This window comes from Zonotrichia albicollis, chromosome 10, assembly GCF_047830755.1.
Source record: "Zonotrichia albicollis isolate bZonAlb1 chromosome 10, bZonAlb1.hap1, whole genome shotgun sequence".
In the NCBI taxonomy this organism is placed as follows: Eukaryota; Metazoa; Chordata; class Aves; order Passeriformes; family Passerellidae; genus Zonotrichia; species Zonotrichia albicollis.
The window spans coordinates 1081884-1098775 of NC_133828.1; the positions used below are offsets into that span (position 1 = coordinate 1081884).

The 16892-nt window shown below is 51.7% G+C and overlaps 1 long non-coding RNA gene across 2 annotated transcripts in view; it reads left to right on the plus strand.

Moving 5' to 3' along the window:
- Window positions 1-14179, plus strand: part of LOC113460258 (uncharacterized) — a 198833-nt gene extending 184654 nt beyond the window's left edge. For both annotated transcript variants that reach the window (XR_012581855.1, XR_012581854.1), the window contains exon 5: window positions 13985-14179. This is a non-coding gene — a long non-coding RNA (uncharacterized LOC113460258). The remainder of the gene's footprint in view (window positions 1-13984) is intronic.
- The last annotated feature ends 2713 nt before the right edge of the window (window positions 14180-16892 follow it).

Sequence of the window (16892 nt, forward strand, 5' to 3'; positions counted from 1 at the left end):
TTCTCCTCCAATTTTAGGTGGGGTTTTCTTTAAGCTTTTTTTTTTTTCTTTCAGAGAAATGTGGTGATAAAATCTTGTAGTGGTGTGACAGTGTTCACAGTGGTCCAAGGATGAGGGAAGAGATGAGGATCTGACTTCATGTTTCAGAAGGCTGATTTATTATTTTATGATATATATTATATTAAAACTATACTAAAAGAATAGAAGAAAGGATTTCATCAGAAGGCTGGCTAAGAATAGAATAGGAAGGAATGATAACAAAGGTTTGTGGCTCAGCTCTCTGTCCGAGCCAGCTGACTGTGATTGGCCATTAATTAGAAACAACCACATGAGACCAATCCCAGATGCACCTGTTGCATCCCACAGCAGCAGATAACCATTGTTTACATTTTGTTCCTGAGGCCTCCCAGCTTCTCAGGAGGAAAAATCCTAAGGAAAGGATTTTCCATAAAAGATGTCTGTGACATAGTGGTCACTGGTTTCAAGCTGTGCCATGGAACTTCAGGTTGGATTTTGGGAAAGGTTTTTCCCCAGAGGGTGCTGGCGCTGCCCAGAATCCCCAGTGAATGGGCAATTCCCAAGGCTGCCAGAGCTCCATGAGGGTTTGGACACCAGGGATGCCCAGAGTGGGATTTTGGGGTGTCTGGGCAGGAATCCATGATGCCATGGCCCCCTTGCAGCTCTGCATGTTGTGACTCCAACCCTTATTTCCCCCAGCAGTCTCACCCCCCTTTGAAGCCCCCCTGGATCCCCGATGTCCTGAGCTGTGGCCAGGATGGAGCTGAAGGAGCCTGTGTGTGCCAGGCAGGGGGAGAGGGGAAGCTGAAGGGCAGGGAGGATGGTGGAAATGCTGGCCCATTATGGCAGAGAGCAGATAATGTCCCTGCAGGGGCATTTGTCACCGTGGGTGCTGAGCCGCGGCAGAGCTGAAGAGGCACCCGAGGAGCCCTAATCTGGGGGGGAATGGAGACATTAGGGAACATGGCCCTCTGGAAAATGGCCTTATCTCACACCTTGCATATGTACCGGGCCTTCTGCAGGGCCCACGATAAGTAGGACTCCTTGTTTCATGGAAAGGAGCAGTAAATAGTCACATAAAACCCATATAATTTGCTGGCTTGTAAGTTAAAGCCCCAGGCAGTCTTATCACTTCTTTTGTCATGTCCCTTACACTTCCAGGGCAATTCCAGTGTCAAATTGCTCTACAATTTGCACCCTGACCCAGCAAAAGTGGAAGCCTGCAGAAAACTTGCTACTCTTCATCTTTCCCCCTTTTCCTTTCCCCCTTTTCCTTTCCCCCTTTTCCTTTCCCCCTTTTCCTTTCCCCCTTTTCCTTTCCCCCTTTTCCTTTCCCCCTTTTCCTTTCCCCCTTTTCCTTTCCCCCTTTTCCTTTCCCCCTTTTCCTTTCCCTCTTTTCCTTTCCCCCTTTTCATTTTCCTTTTCCATACTTTGTGAACTGAACTGTTTTTCCTCCCCACGAGGAATGTGTCTCTTTATGGGTCTGTGAGTGTGTCTGGAGCTGCACCCAGAGCACGGCTTGTCTGTGTGAGCCACGCAGGGAGGGAAAACAATGCTGCGTGCGGAACTTTGGAAGTGAGGATATTCATTATTGAGCAGGGAGATCTGCCCTAACACCCATGTCCAGGCTGAGCCCCCGAACCAAGGATGCTGCTTGCTGCCTTTGCAGCCTTGTTTGTGCTGTGCCAGGCGGGGCAGGGCCGTGGCAGCTCCATCCCAGCCCCGCTCAGTAAATGCCAGGGCGCCGCAGCCCCGCTGGAGTTAACGGCGCGGCACTTTTGTGTTCGCTAGCATGAATCATTAATCATGAGGCAGGCCATATTCTTGTACTGCTGCTGCTTTCATTACTTGGCCTAATTAAACAGTTCTCTGAACTGGAATCTCAGATTCCTCTGTTACAGATTATCATTAATTATGGTGAAAGTGCTCAGAGATGTTGGACTCAATTATATTCTGCTCAACTCTGGCACGGCGTGATTCATTGCACAGCCTGCGCTGCAGATGTACTCTGTTCTTATCTCGCACTCCCACTTTTGTAAATTGGGCTCTGCCAGCCAACAAACCGAGAGTTATGTGCCGCCTTTTCATTAAAAACATGTTGGAGAAGCACACACCAATTAAGGAGCCTGTATTTTATGCCCAACGAGGAGCGGGTTTGGGAGCGAGAGCCGAGCGAGCGGCGGCTCCGCTCCTCGCTCAGCCCTGGCGGCTGCTCAGGCTCCTCTCTGGGGTTTGGGTTCCTCTCCTCCACGTCCCCAAGGTGTGGCTCCTCCCAGGAGTAGCAGGCACGGTGCTGGCATCACCCACGGTGCCCACCCATGGCCGGGGGTGTTTGCAGAGCCCGGGGCCCTTCCTGCGCAGTGTTATCCATTGAAATGCTGGGAATGGCCCGAGCAGCCTGGATTTCTTCTTATGATTAATGCAAAGAGTGGCCGTGGCATTGAGCAGTGGTGTAACAATGTTAATATTAATTATTATTTTAATACCCAACCAGCCTCAGCACCTTGCAGCAGGCAGTTTCATAAATTAAGGTACAAAGTAAACGTACGGCTTTGCGGGTTGGTGTTTCAAAATGTTTTATGTTCTAAATTGAGACTAAACGTGAAATGAGGACCAACAGGAATTAAAAAATATTAGGATCTGAAATGCAGAAAAAAGAGAAGGGGCGTTTTTTCCTTTTATATTTTTGGCTTCTTTAGAACTTGGTGTTTCTACCTGCTTGTGGATCTCATGGGCAGCTGTGAGGCGATGCTGTGGTCAATCGATTTTACCCCAATATATATATTTTCACTCCCCTTGAATGGAGTGAAAATAGATATTGGGGTAAAATCGATGACAAATGTCACAGCCATGTGTTGTCCCCTATGGAAAACCCCTGCTGAGCACCCTGGCACGGCTCGGGCACCGATGCCAGCTCTGCCCACAGCCGGGAGCGGGGCTGAGCATCCCTGCCCTGCACCCCGGCTCTCTCCGGAGCGCTCCGCCTCGGAGCTCAGCTGTTCCAAAGTGAAATAGATTGCCAGCAAAATTGCTTCTCCTGCTCCTCCATTGTCAACAGGAGAGGATTTCCCCAGTGCGGGTTAACATGGCTCACATGAGAGAGCCGGGGCAGGGCCGGGCTGCGATCCGGCGCGGCAGAATTGATATTCAGCAGCAGCGCCGAGCGCGAGCCGTGCCGGGGCTGAGATGATGATTAGCTAATTCACCTGCCCTAAGTGGATTTGTTTCTCCGTGTCAAAATACACCCTGGGTTTTATCTACAGGTAGATTGGAGCAGAGAGTCCTTGATTAAGTTATCAGGAGAGCGGCGTGGTTTGTACTCGGGCTTTGATTGCAGGGACAAAAGGCACCTCATACACAAATAATTGGTGTGGGACTGGGAATCCTGCTGTGTCACCCAGAAATGGGGGCTTGGAGCCTGCCATGAAGGAAAATGGGTTGGAAGAGGGTTCTGTGTCATCCTCCTCTCCGCTGGCTCACACCCCAAAGCGGCGTCACCACCTGGCTGGGCTGAGCGTGCGCCACGTCCCCTTTCCGTCCCTCCCTCCACTGAGCACCTTCCAGCCCAGGTGCTGCGTTTCGGGTGTTCCTGGAGCTGCACAGCCAGGCCCACGTGGGGCTGGATCTCCAGAGCCCGCAGGACATCCCCCCGTGTCCCTGTGGAGGCACAATCCCAGCCAAGCCCCAAAGTTGGCCGCGGGAGCTTTCGGGCGCCGCCGCGTGCGGAGCCTCATTTTTCCGCAGGAGTTGCAGGGTTTAATATATATGAAAATCAGGCGTGGTGTATCTTTGCATATGTGCCTTTTGTAATCTAATTTTGACAGATGGCGAGCTCCATAAATCTCGCTCCTCGCTAGAGAAACCCTTGGCTTGACTCGCGCTCTCCGCAAACTCGCTGCCGACTGCGTTTGCATTTCAGTTTTTAATATAGATGCGGATTTTTTTCCCCCCTGCTCTGCTTTTGTTTTGATTTTCAATGTATCTGCCAAGTATTTCCACCCCTGATTTCCACATACAAATTGCAACCGAGCTCTGGTTTCTCCTTTCTTTCTATTTTTTCAGCCCTCCTCGGTGCATAATGCCAGGGACTTTGCTATTCTGCATGTTGCCTTATTAAAAATAAATATGCTGCCCTGTCCCTGTTTGCACCGTCTCCCATTACTGACAACAATCCCGACAAATTCTTACTATTTAAGGGTGGTGAAAAAACTCCACCAGGAAGCAGTTTCCTCTCCTGCCAGCTCCAGACAGGCTGCTCATTGAAAATGTAATACACTGCTGCCATGTCACAGGTCAGCTGGCAAATGGCAATCTGAATTTTAAAAGGAATATGAATAAAATTCTGTTTTATTTTGAAAATGAACTTTGTGCCCTCCATCATGAATCCAATATATGTCTTAATCTTCTATGCTCTTGAAGCCTGCGGCTCCTGGCTGAGTCCTTTGACTCCTGAACCTAATAAGGAAAATAGGTTGTTTTCCCATCCTCGCCTCATTTTGAGAGGGGCTGAAACAAACAGTCCCTATTCCAGCTGTAATTGGCAAAGCATAAAAACATGTGTGTTATATAATTTTGGGGGTTTAGGGCCGGGCTCGGCGCGGCGGTGCGGGGGTTTCAGGTTTGATTGAGCCGTGCTGCCTCTGGAAATGACGCTGTCAGCGCCGGGGCACCAACGCCGCCCGTGTTTACCCGGGCTGCCCGGGGAGGAAAGGCCCCTCCGGGTGGGATGTTCTGCCTTGAGCCTCGATTTCCAGCCCCGTTCCGAGGGCTGGGTGTTCTCAGCGAATCTGGGCTGGAAAATTCCCTGCAGGAGGGACAGAGCGCTGGCGGGTTGGTGACACCGGTTTTGTTCAAGGCTTTGTCCTGCAGGGTGTGGACACGTGTCTGTATTGCTGTTTAGGATGTGTTCATTGCTGAATCACCCAGGGCACCGCCTGGCCATGCTGTGAGCACCCCTCGTGTCCCTGCCCGTGCCCAGAGGTGCCACCACAGGCCAGGGGCTCTCCAGGTGCTCCATTCCTGATCCATCCGTGTCCCAGCACAGTCCTGTGGCTCAGCTCCTGGGAATTCGTGCTGACCTTTGCCTGGCTGGGTCAGAGGAGCACCAGGGTGGCTTTGCTGCCAAACCACCTCATTGAGGTGCTGTGCTGTGGGGGGGGTAGGATCCCACCTGGCAGCAAAACAGGAATTCTGGAAATAAGGGCCGAAATATTCTCTCTTATTAAATTGGGATATGGGTTTGAGAGTTCACTCTGAATTTCTTCTCAAAGGTGGGAGAAAAATCACACACTGTGAGGGAAGATTATCCATCTATCAATCATGGATCAGTTGTCTATCAATTGATGCACAATTGATAGACAGCTGATGACCCATCAGTACTCTATCATCAATCCATCAATTAGCTCTCATCGGTCTGTCAATTATCTCTCATCAGGCTCTCAATTTCCTCTCATCTCCAGGAATTATCTATCCCCACACATCTCTGTGGATACACACAGAGAGAACCACTCAGTGCTTCCCAGCACCCCAAAAAGCCAAACCCCAACATTTCCTGAATTTCCTGAGGATGGATTCTCCCCTCTGGGAAGGAAAGCATTTCCTCGAGTGCTTTGTTGATCAGAGCATGAAATCCACCTTAATCCCTCATCCTGGGAGCCTCAGGGGGCTCTGGGGTGTTTGAGGTAGGGATGGGGATGGAAATGTTGGGATGCACCAGGGTAAACAGCACTAGGGAGATTCCGGATATCCCAGTGGATCCCACTTTGGTCAAAGACGTTGAATTTATAAAAATAGTTTATGTGGGCACTGAACATCCCAGGAGATTGGGAGGAACAAACTCCTTGAGAAGAGCAGGGAATGAACACAGGGACCAGAAGATATATATATATATATACTTATATACATGCAAATATATCAAATTAAAAATCAGCTGCAGTGCTAAATCCTGTATTGCCTGAAACCCTCCAGAAACATGAACAATTCTTTTCCCCATTTATCCCACTTCCAAGACATTTGGGTGTGAGCATTGTCCAGGAGGGCTGCTCCCTTGGGGGGAAGGGAGGAGGACTAATAGTAATAATAATAATAATAATAATAATAATAATAATAATAATAATAATAATAGGTTTTGGCTGGTAGATATTTCCAAACTGAAGGCTCCAAAGGAAATTGCATGTGAGAGGAACTGGGATCCCCCTGGTGCCGTGGGCAGGGCAGGGCTGGTGGCTGCAGAGTGCCCAGGCTGGTGCCAAACAGGGAAGCTCCGTGTCCCTGGCACAGAGCAGGGCGGGATCTGGGGGCTGGGAGTGTCCCTGGGCTGCCGAGCACAGCAATTATTTCATTACCCAGCCCCGTCTCATTTAGCCCCAGCTCCTGTTTGTGTTTGATTGCTGTACTGATAATGATGATGGGGAGAATTGCTGTGATGAGAAATTGCAATCAGCTAAATAGCAGCAGAGCTTCCCCCAGGGACGGGGACTCGTGGAATCCCACTCCGGGCTGTTTGGGGCTTCTCCCTCTTTGTCTGGGTGAGCCTGCTGGGATGGAGGAGCCGCAGGCAGAATGGGTGAAGGAGCTGCATGAGGGAAGCCAACAGGCACAGCGAGTGGTTCTGAGTGATTTGGAATTGATATCCTTGTCCTGTCTGTCATGGTGTGGGCACGGATTGTAGCAGCTCATCCAAACACTCGCAGGCAGGGAATCCTGAATGGATTGGGCTGGATGGGGATTTAATCCCATCCCATCCACCCTGCCATGGGCAGGGACACCTCCCACTGTCCCAGGTGCTCCCAGCCCAATGTCCAGCCTGGCCTTGGGCACTCCCAGGGCACTGCTGCTCTGGGCACCCTGTGCCAGGGCCTGCCCGCCCAGTGAACAATTCCTCATTCCCAATATCCCACCCATCTCCCCCATCTGGCACTGGGAAGCCAGAACTTAGGCTGAGGGCATCCTGGGAGCAGCTTTGAGGGAGAAATCTCACCAAAGCAGAGCCAGGAGTGAATCTTGGGTGTCTTTCCCATTTTTCATGGCTTGTGGCATCTTCTCACTCAGGGAGCAGAGGGAATTCAGAGCACGCAAAGGGTCTGAACAGGACACTGGGGGTTAAACCCTCCCAGCAACTTCAGCCAGCTGAGGCACCTTCATTACAGCAGGAGCAGCCAAAATTCCAGGGGAAACAGCAGCTGAAATTCTGGGTAAGAAGCTGCCAGGACTGGCAGATTGTGGTCTAAGGGCCTGGGAATGGTGGTGGATCTGGAAGGGGCATTTGTAGGACATGCAAGGCAAGCAGCTCACTGGGTTTGGGGAAGTGCAGCAGCTTTGGGAACTGTAATGCTGGGCGCTGGCAGCCAGCTGGGAACAGCCCCACTCCATCCCTGGTGCTGGGATGGCACTGGGAAGGGGCTGGGATGGCACTGGGAGTTGCCCTGCTGCTTGTCCCAGGTGGGACCATCCCCACTCCATCCCTGGCACTGGGCTGGCACTGGGCTAGCACTAGCTGTCACTGGGATATCGCAGGCTGGCACTGGGGTGTCACTGGGATATCACTGGGATATCTCTGGATTGTCACTGGGATGTCACTGGACTGTCACTGGGCAGGCACTGCTGTCACTGGGATATCTCTGGGCTGTCACTGGGATGTCATTGGACTGTCATTAGGATGTCAGTGGCTGGCACTGGGCAGGCACTGCTGTCACTGGGATATCTCTGGGCTGTCACTGGGCGGGCACTGGGCTAGCACTAGCTGTCACTGGGATATCACAGGCTGGCATTGGGGTGTCACTGGGCAGGCACTGCTGTCACTGGGCTATCACTGGGCTGTCACTGGGCTGTTACAGGCTGGCACTGGGGTGTCACTGGGCTAACACTGGCTGTAACTGGGATATCTCTGGACTGTCACTGGGATATCTCTGGGCTGTCACTGGGCTGTCACAGGCTGGCACTGGAGCTGCCCTGCTGTTGTCCCATCCCGAGGGGCTCAGGCAGGACCCCCCAGCAGCAGCAGCAGCAGCTCCAGCGTGCTCTGCTCCAGGGGGATGGATGGACGGATGGATGGATGGGCTGCCAGAGTCCTCCCCCACCTCCAGCAGCAGGATTAGCAAATTGGAGCTTAATCCAAACCCCCTGTGACCCCCTGGGATTCATTAGCTGCAGGTTTCGAATTATCTCCCAGGTTAAACAAAAGAATTGGGCCTTTTTGCATATCTCGGGAAGGTGGGGATCCTCTGGAGACTGTAGATTATCTTGGTAATATTTTTTTCCTCCCCTGTACATTCCTGTAGCTGAGAAATCTCTGAAAATAATTTCTGGAACACTTACCAGGCTTACAGAGTCTGCCTGCCTTAAATAAGGATATTACACTTAATTAAGCATTGTGCCTGTGGGGCCGAGCGTGCAGGGTTCAGCTGAGAAGTCTCAGGTTATGGGAATTTATCCTTCAATGCGACGGCTTCAGCAACTTTTTGGATTCAGGCTGTTGGCTGGTGAGGAAATCTAAGATGTTTTGAGAGGGAAAAAATTACTGATCTGATGTAAAAAATTATTGTATTGCTGCGTTGGAAGTGCTGCGGGCCACGGGGCTGTTTAGTCATGCTCAGATGAAGGCTGAAGCGTTGCCTTTATCCTCGCCACAAAAAGAGGATTATTATTTTTAAAATGGTGATTTTTTTTTCTTCCTTTCCCCCCCTCCACAATTTCAAATTAGGCTTTGATCGTGCAGCAGCACAAACGGAGCCCCTCTGCCGGAGCTATTTATCTTCTGAAAGGAAAAAAATAAAATAAAAAACAAAAATAAAAAAGGAGCGGGAAGAAAAAGAGAGAGGGAGGAGAAAAAAAAATAAAAAAAATCCCCCAAAGTTTGACTGACACTAATTTCCCGAACAAGATCCCCTGGAAAGTGCAGTTTATGTGGTGAGATGATAAGAGGCAGGGTTTGTGCTGTCCCCTCGGTGAGGGCTGTCTGCTGTCAGCTGGCAGAGGGAGATGCGCGCGCTCAGATGCCAGCGCGGGGAACAGGAGCTGTCACCAGCAGTGTAATGTGCTGTGTATTATCACTCACTCTGATCCGGGGGCCCGCGCTCTGTCAGCTCCTGAGACTGTACAAGTCAACACAAATAAAACTGAGGAGGCAAATGATAATGTCTGAGATAGATCCAGGCTCATTCTCGCCATTGCTTTTTATTCAAACCTTAGAGATGACATGATGTGAAAAATGAGCCTGTGTCTAGTTCAGTGCCCATTAGTGTGTGAGCACATTATCTTCCACTTTTCACATTGAATCTCCCTGTACATCCCGTGGCAGCTGCAGCTCTGCAGCCCGGCAGCTCTGGGGGCAAACGCTGCCCCTGCAGGGGTGCCCAGCTTGGAGCATCCTTCCTTCCTGCCCAGGGGCAGCAGCAGGGCTGGCCTGGCTCCTCTGCATCCAGCCAGGATCCCTGTGTGGCTCTGGAATGTCCCAGGACTCCTCAGCAGTGCTTGGATCACCCTTTGCTGCTGTGGGATAGCTGGGGCTGATTTCCTTCCTCACCATCCTCATCACCCCAGCCCTGCTGTGCCTTCCTCCCCACGGGGAGCAGGGCTGGGCTGGCTCCTCTGCACCCAGGCAGGGTCCCCATGAGGCTCTGGAATGTCCCAGGACTCCCCACCAGTGCTTGCACCCCATTGCCCCTAAGGAGAATGGAGGCGGCGATGGGGTTCAGATTGAGATCGCTAGGAGTAAGGCTGGTATCGGGGTTGTGATGAATAAGATTGGAGAAGATGTTGATGGTCAAATAGGCTCTTTGATAAATAGTTTTACTCCATCTGCTAGAGGTTGTAGAAGCCCCAAAGGGCCAAAAATGTTTGGGCCCTTTCAGCCTTGTATGTAGCTTAGGATTTTGCGTTCTACTGGCGTAAGGAAGGCTACTGCGACTTGATTGGGAGGGCATAGGAGAGGGCTATGATAAGGTTGGTTAGCAGAGGGTGGTTAGTCATGGGAGATGGTTTGGGTTAAGCTAGGGAGAGGATTTGAACCTCTGAGTTAAAGGACTTAAGCCTTTTGCATTTTCTGAGCTCTGCCACGCTAGCTGGTCCTTTTCTTGGATGTGGTGTGGTGTGATAGCCTTTTGTAACTTAGTTGTTTTCATTACTTAAGGCGAAGCCTTGCTTGTGGTATTGGTGTGCCATTGAAAAAAGTGCTTGGATCAGCCTTTTCTGCTGTGGGATAGCCGGGGCTGGTTTCCTTCCTCACCATCCTCATCATCCCAGCCCTGCTGTCCCTCCCTCCCCAGAAGGCTCCTCTGCACCCAGAGCTCTCCAGGTGGCTCTGGAATCCCTCAGGACACTTCTACAGGGCTGGAGAGACCCCTGCTGCTCTGGGATAACTGAGGGCTGCCTTCCTCCCCTCCTGCTCCTCCATCCTCATCACCCCAACCACTCTGTCCTTGCCCATCACAGGGCCCTGAGCTAGCACAGAGCCATCCTTGCCCTTCCCCTGGGGGTGAATCCATCCCTTCCCCTTCTCCTGGGGCCAGCACAGGTGACAATGCCAGCACAGGTGACAATGACAGGACAGGTGCCCCTCAGCACAGGAGCTGCCAGGGCCCTTGGGAGCCCCCAAAACCCCCGTGAGGAACTCAGCTGGGCACAGGAATCACCTTCCCGAGGAGCTTCCAGCACAGCTGCTGACACCATCAGCACCCGAGTAAAATTCCTATTACTCTCCTGTATAACCTTTAATTACCCCCACCACCCCAAAAATATCCCTCAATTACCTCGCAGGCAGAATTATGCATATTTTTAAAGTTCTCCCAGGGATATAACACTAAACGTTGGGTTGTTATGGTTCAGTGGTTTAAATTACAGTGTACTTAATTAAAACAGCATAAAAAGCTGTCAGTATTCCATATAATTTGAGAGACTTTGATTAGTGATTTCTTTCTTTTACTGTTAGAGCACACTCAGCTTGGCCATTAGGTTGTCATTTACCAGCACCTTGGTGCTGCAGCCATCATCTCACAGCACTGGGGGAAGAAAAGAAGGTAAACAAATGACACTTCCCAGCCAAAGGAGTGACAAGCAGAGAGCAGCTGCCCTGAAGGAGGAGGGGAAACGGTTTGGGAGGTGAGATTTGGGATGGGAGATGTGGGAATGAGTCCTGATGGGGCTGTGCTGCCAGGGGGAGAGAGCTGGGCCAGGGCAGCGGTGGGAGGTGGAAGGAGAGAGGGAAGGAAGAGCTGGGATTCCTTCTTGAGAGCTGGGAATTCTCCTCCACAGCTGGGAATTCTCCTCCACAGCTGGGAATTCTCCTCCAGGAGCCATGGGGATGCTGTGCTGGGCTCCCTGGGCTGTGCAGGCAAAGCAGCAAAGCCCCACAGGCACAGGGGCTGCAGATGGGTTTGGGGTGGGAGGGAACAGAAATCCCATCCTGTGCCACCCCTGCCATGGTGGCACACCTTACCTTGTCCCATGGTGCTCCAACCTGGCCTTGGGCATTCCAGGGATCCAGGGGCATCCCCAGCCTCTCTGGGAATCCCATCCCAGCCAGGAATTATTCCCAATCTCCCACCCATCCCTGCCCTCTTCCAGTTTAAAACCATTCCCCCTGTCCCATCACTCTCTGCCCATATGAAAAGTCACTCCCCCTGATTTCCATCAGCCCCACTTTTTATTTCTGTGGGAGCACACTCAGTGCTGCAGAGTCTGGGACAGCTCCACCATCCCTGGTGTTCTGTCCCTCCCAAACCCCAGGTTTTATTTCCAGGATTTATTTCTTTGGGAAGAAAAGCTGTTCCCCTCCCCAGCAGAATCCCAGAAGGGTTTGGGGTGGAAGGGACCATAAAGACCCCTCAGTTCCAAGCCCCTGCTGTGGGCAGGAGAGCTTGGAGTTCCCTGGAGCAGCTGCAGCATCCCCTGGGAGCTGAGGGATGCTGAGGGAGGCGTTGCACTGCCAGGTCACCGTGCTTAGGGAGGCTTTTGAACGTAATCCATGTTTATTTATAAACCAGTGATGTGACAGTGCTCACGCTGGGAACATCTATATTTTTCATCAAGGCTTTTTATTATGGCCAAACACGAAATCATAACTGTGAACAGGAAAATCCTGTTTAGCCACGGGCTAAACATCTCAGCCACACTCAGAGCCGCAGTTCCCTCTCCACATTATCGGCCTAAACAAATATTTTTTAAAATACACTCAGAGCAGAGCAGATGCTGGGGATTCACAATGGTTTTTTCCAGCTCAGAGGGTTCTCAAAGCTATTTGCTGGCTGGGAATGTGCAGATTCATTCAGGCTTGCTTGAAAAATTATCCTGTTTGTAAGTAATGACTTGCTGGTAATTGTTATCTCCTTGGAACTCAGGCACCTCAACCTGTGCTCATCCAGGGGCTGAGCCTGCCACTAATGGGGCTTTATTTATCTCCTGGTTGGGCTTTTGCAAAAATGTGGCACCTGAGGAAAATACAGCCCAGCTGTCCTCTGTGCCACAGGCAGAGCTGGGGCTGGATCTGCCCTGATTTAGGAGCAGGAGCCACCAGCTCCAGGGGCATGAGGGCTTTGGGAATTGTTCCCTGTGGCTCAAGGTTTGTGTTCAGGGGGTTTGGCCAGCCGGGGGTGCTGATCCAGGATGCTGCCAGCAATCCTGAGATGATCAGTGGGGATTAGAGTGGCTGAGGGAGCCGGGCAGGGCCTGCAGAATCCCTGAGGGAGCCGGGCAGGGCTGCACAATCCTTGAGGGAGCCGGGCAGGGGCCGCACAATCCCTGAGGGAGCCGGGCAGGGGCTGCACAATCCCTGAGGGAGCCGGGCGGGGGCCGCACAATCCCTGAGGGAGCCGGGCAGGGGCCGCACAATCCCTGAGGGAGCCGGGCAGGGCTCACCTGGAGCACAGGAGGATCCCCAGGGATCTTTTCCCTCTCTGCAATTCCCTGCCAGGAGGGCACAGCCGGGCGGGTCGGGCTCTGCTCCCAGGGAACAGGGACAGGAGCAGAGGGAGCGGCCTCAGGCCGGCCCAGGGCAGCTCAGGGTGGGCCCAGCAGGAATTTCCCCATGCAAAGGGGGCTCAGGGAGTGGAGCTGCCCAGGGAGGTTTGCAGTGCCCATCCCTGGGGGTGTCCCAGCAATTCTGGAGGTGGCACTCAGAGCTCTGGGCTGAGGTTAATTCCTTTAGAACCCAGGATTCTGACTGTGTTCTAAAGGAATTAACCCTTCCTGCTCCTCACCTTTTCCTGTAATGATTCCCACAGCAACCCAAGCAGGTCATGGTTGCTTGGCAGAGGTTTGCACCTGGGGATGCTGAAAATGAGGCAGTTGTGAGGCAGAGCCCTCCAGCAGCATTTCCTTCAACTCTCCATGCTCCTCTCCCTATTTCATCCTTAATTCCCAAGTCCCTAATTGCTCTTCCCAAGTTCCTTCTCTCCAGAGAAAACGAGGAACACAAATTTTCACCTCCTCACCACAATTACCCTGAAAGGCCCAACTCCTCCATCCCCGTGGTTTTCCTCAATGTCCTGGCCCATGGGCCTGTGCCTTTCCCAGTGCCCCTGGAATTCCCAATGTCTGTGGAATTCCCAATGTCCCTGGATTTCCCAGAGCCCCTGGATTTCCCAGTGCCCCTGGATTTCCCAGTGCCCTTTGGAGCCCTGGCCCTGCCCTGGCTGTCCCGGCTGGGCAGCACCTCTGGAATTCTCCTCCCCCCAGCATCCAGCAGGGCAAATTCCTTCACAGACTCCTTCTCCAGATTGCCAATTCCCTGCACAGATGGCTCTGCAGGAGCCTGTGTGGGAGAAGAGTGGCTTTTTAAGCCAATTAAACAGAAACCTTGTCCAAGAAGGCTTCTGGAAGTGCTGGTGCCTGTGAATTCCTGACGTCCTGGGCTCCGTGCTGCCAGGGCTGCTCCTCCCTAGCAGGAGAGGGAGGGATGGGCACCATTTCCTTGCTTTAAGGTCACTGTTCATTTTGAACAGTTTTTAATTTTTTTTTTTTTTATTTAAAGCAAAACTCCGGAAAGAACTTCCAGCTCAGGAACGTTGTGGAGTGTTTTAGATATCCAGAGAGAAGCTGTTTGTCATCTCTGCCCATGAATCCACCTTCCAGCCTGGCCCTCAGCATGAAAGGCAAGCCATGATTTGTAGTAAGAGACATGAGAGGAAGGGAAAGAGAGAGTAAAAGGTGTTAAATGACACCCAAAGGGGGAAATCCTGGTTTTCTCCTCTTATTTTTCTTCTTCTTCCTCCTTTCTTTTCCTCTTCTTTTCCTCTCCTTTTCCTCTCTTTCCCCCCTCTTTTCCTTCTCTTTCCCCCCTCTTTCCCCCTCATTTCCCTCTCTTTTTCCCCTCATTTCCCTCTCTTTTCCCCCATTTTTCCTCTCTTCCCCCCCCCTTTTCCCCCTCTTTCCCCCCTCCTTTCCCCTCTTTTTCCCCTTCTCTCTCCTCTTCTTTCTTCCTTTCTTCCCTTTCCAGCATCCTCCTCTCCCTCTCCCTTTTCCCCACTCTTTTCCCCCTTTCCCTTTATCCCTTTTCCCTCTTTCCCCATTCATTCCTTGCCTGGTGCCCCCATTCCTTGCCTCCCGCCCCTATCCCATATTTGGGGTGCTGTTTGTCCCTTCCTCAGTGAGATTGCTCACGATTAGGATGGAAAGAACAACCCTGGCATCGGGAATGGTGCTAAAACCCTTCCCAAAGCCCCTCCCTGGATTTGGGCAGGGAATCGTTGGCCTTGCGGGCTCTGCGGGCGAAGGGGAGCACAGAATTCCCTGTTTTTTGGAATTCCGGGATTTTCAGTGCCGCACATCCCGGGTGGTGCCAGGCATTTCCAAGGGAAGGAGCAGGAGAGGAGCAAACACAGCAGGGAACCGCTCGGGAATGAGGCAAACACAGCCGGGAGAGCGGGATGAGGCAAATATTGGATCAGCACAAACACTGCGAGCACGGCCGGGCGGGAGGGGAGCGGGATGGAGATGAGCAGGAGGGGACGTCCTGCAGCCCCACCGCTGTCCCTGTGCCACCGCTGTCCCTGTGCCACCGCTGTCCCTGTGACACTGCTGTCCCTGTGCCATTGCTGTCCCTGTGCCACTGCTGTCCCTGTGCCACTGCTGTCCCTGTGCCACCGCTGTCCCTGTGACACTGCTGTCCCTGTGCCACCAGATTCGGGGACCTCAGATATTGGGGTGTGGCACCCAAGGGAATGGGAGCGCTACTCCTAAATCTCTGCATCCAGCAGAGGAATTCCTGTTTTTATCTGCACAGCCCAGGGGTGCTGGGATCTCTGGAGGAGCTGGGATTGGGAATTCATTGGATGGGAGCTTATCCCAAACACGGTCACAAAGGTCTTCCCCATCTGTCAGTGGGATAATGGGATGGGATAGGATGGGATCAGTGGGATGGGATGGGATGGGATCCATGGGATGGGATGGGATTGTTTATTGTTTATTTCTTTTTATATCTTATTTTATATTTTTATTTTATTTTATATTTTGTTTCAATTTTTATATATTATATTTATTTTATTTTGTTTTGTTTTGTTTTGTTTTGTTTTGTTTTGTTTTATTTTTATTCCTGCCCTGGCAGGTGCTCAGTGCCTCCAGCAGCTTTAAGCAGCCGGTTCCTCCATCACCCAGCGCTCCCCTGGGGATGGCAATGAGGTTTTCCCTCATTCCTGACCCGGAGTTTCCTGGGATATCCCACTCCCGGGATCCTGCCAGGGCTCAGCAGCTCCTCCCAAAGCCCTCCCCTCGTGCTCTGGATGAGATTAACGGGATGAACTTCATGGATGGATGGGATTACACCGGGACAGGGGCACCCCGAGGCTGCACAGGCTTAGGAAGGATTCCCAAGGGGAAAGCGAGCACTAAACAAGTCTGATATTTGGAGAAGATGTTTGGGGAAAAAAAGGGAGACTCAGGAGAGGAGGCTGGGGAACATTCCCAAAGGGCAGGAGGATGGAAAACAAGTGGGATGTTAGAGGAGCTCGGTTCTGCTAATCAGACACTTCTCCCCTTTAAAAAAAGTTCTTTTCCCCCAAGAATTTCCAAAGAGAGGAGGAGTTTAGTGAGAATTTTGCTGTGCAGGAGGAATGCAGGAACAAAACTCGGTAAATGTTAAAATCTCCCTTATTTTCCATAGAGAATTGGACTTCTTTTAATACAGACTCCAGTGGGTGTGAGTCCTTCCTTATGCTCTCCCAGGGGGTTTGAAGGGTGGGGAATATTTATTCGTAATGGGGAGCAGCTCCCATTTGTGTTGGAATTGGGGCAGAGGGGAAGTTTTGCTCCTGTGGTCAGTGCAAGGAGAAAAAGGATTTTCACCCTCCTGGTACCTCTGGTTGCCTTTGCCACACTTGGGATCCAGATTTTGGGTCTCAGCCTCCGAAATGAATGATCTGTCAGGGAATAAATTCCTAAATAATGGCTGGTGTACCCTAAAAATGTGCTGAAAGTTCAGGAGGGCTGCAGGCAACTGAGCAGAGATTGTGAAATTCAGAATAAATCCCTGAGGTTTGCAGGGCACACAGAGAGTTCTCTATGACCCCAGCAAATTCATCCGTCCCAAACAAAAATGCAACACAAAAATGGGCTGAAAAAAGAGAATTTTGGGGCACACTTTGAAAAATTTTGCCACTCTGAGAAGGATTGAGAGCCAGCTGTGATTGCCTAGAGCCATTTTTCACTGAGAGGAAAATGCCAGGGCTCTTTGTGCAGGTGGGGATGTCCTGGAAGGGAAATCTATGGATCCGTGGGCATCCTCTGACCTTCCTCAGTGCACCTGGCACAGGCCACAGCAATGCCATTAAAAGTAGTCAGGTGAGAGACAAATTCCCAGGCAGAGCCATCAGCTCCCGGGATTTAAACGAGCCCAACACGGTGGCTGCCTCTCAGCTGCCCAAATTAGCCTAATAAGCTGCATC